The sequence below is a fragment of the Alosa alosa genome, chromosome 16, assembly GCF_017589495.1.
Source record: "Alosa alosa isolate M-15738 ecotype Scorff River chromosome 16, AALO_Geno_1.1, whole genome shotgun sequence".
Taxonomy (NCBI): Eukaryota; Metazoa; Chordata; class Actinopteri; order Clupeiformes; family Clupeidae; genus Alosa; species Alosa alosa.
Window position 1 is genome coordinate 28,640,517 of NC_063204.1, and position 1,910 is coordinate 28,642,426.

Consider the following 1,910-nt stretch of genomic DNA (forward strand, 5'->3'; position numbering starts at 1 on the left):
CATTGATTTTAAGTTCACTTCCCTATAGTCAAGTCAACAAAAGTTCAGCAAACAGTTATTGTGTGTACATCCCACCTTCTGGCAGGTGTAGGACAAAATAAAACTTACTCAATTGAAAAAATATAATGTCCGCAACACTGCTTTTGACTCCCATATATTTAATGCACAACAGGCAACGTTTCGACCCTGCTGAGTCTTCTTCAGGCAGGGTCGGTCCATTTTGCCTGATGAAGACCCAGCAGGGTCGACATTTTTTCAATTAAGTCAACAAAAGTTTACATAAACTCTTGTTGTGTCAAAAAAGGTATGTAAGTTAACTTGATTCATTTACATGTTGTTTCAAAATATGATCGTTATTGAAATAAATTTGATGACTTGAACCAATTACCAGAAGTTTGTTCCCAAAATGCCACAGCCCCAGTCTTAAAGAGATCACATATCAATCCTTACTTAAATTTAATCTTAAAATAAAATACATAACTAAGAGACAGTGACACTAAAGGCTATGCTGCTGTTGTCATGTAATTATTTGTTGGTGTCATAAATAAAATCAAGTAGATGACCATCCACAACAGCTTAATCCTGTGCATAGGGCAATCCTTCATAGGTGAAGATCAAATCCAGCCCAGGAGGAAGTACACAGTCAAATAATGCAAATAAGCATTGAGTGCCCAACTCTGTGACATCTCCAAGTGGGCAGGTCAAAGCTAATTGAGAAAGTAATCAATTTTGCATTGGGCCTGGATAGGATATACTGTTAACTCTCTTAAATATTCTCTATATTTTAATAATGGTTTTCTCCTTAATGGTTATCCTGACAATACTCTGAAACTCTTACACAGTAATTTTGCTTATCAGTTGTTCTACCTCATACAAATCCAAAAAAGCCACAATAAACAGTAGTGAGAAAAAAAAGAAACATTATAAACAGGAAAGTAGCATACCCATAATCCCTAACTGCTTTGTATCAACTGTGTCACTAGTTTATGGGACAATAACACCGATGTCTAAGTTATTTGAACAATAGTGGTGAATCATAGTCAACTTGACAAAAGAATAGAAGTTAAGATAAGAACAAGGGAAATCATTTTTTACAGTGCAGTGGGCGGTTAGGGATATAATAGCTTGATCATTGAATCAAGATAGCAGGGAGCAGATCCAGTCAGTGTCCTAGGCCGAAGTATGGGTGAAGGATGAGAAGGATGGCAGCCATTCTAGACCACTCTTTCAGAGGCCTCCCATGGCTGTTATGAACTGATCCATTGTGGCTGCAAAAAAGGGTGTACTATGCGTTGCAGGTACAAAAAGGCTGCCCTCAAGTGCACTGATCTTTGCTCTTGCTCAGGGGACTGGACATACACAATAGAGACATGACATTAAAAAAGGAAAACATTATTCATACAAATACTTGTGTATTCTTTTGAAAGGGGTTCCTTATTAAATTGCTCTTTATCATATTATTTACTATCTACCATTCCACTATGTATCTATCTATCTATAGGCATAATCTATAGGCACTCAGTATTACAATGTAACAACTATATGTAGGTACCCACAAATACATAATACAAGTACAATGATAGTACCTGATAGTACATGTTGTTACACAGGTTGTACCACTGTACCTAATTAGGTAGGTACACTGTAACAGCGACACATTAAAATAAAGTGTTACCAAATATTTTACTCCTCAAAGATGTGTATATTATATCAATCAATATCAACATGTCACCTTATTCCTACACCTGGGTTCATCGACCGGGAAGTAAAGCTATATCTTAAGATAAATACTGCATAAATCAATACAATCGGTTTATCCTGGTTCGATGAACTATCGAAAAACTTCTACTTGCGACCGTACAGCAGAGAAACGTAATGACGTAGTAAAATACCGTCAGGCGTAGCATGCG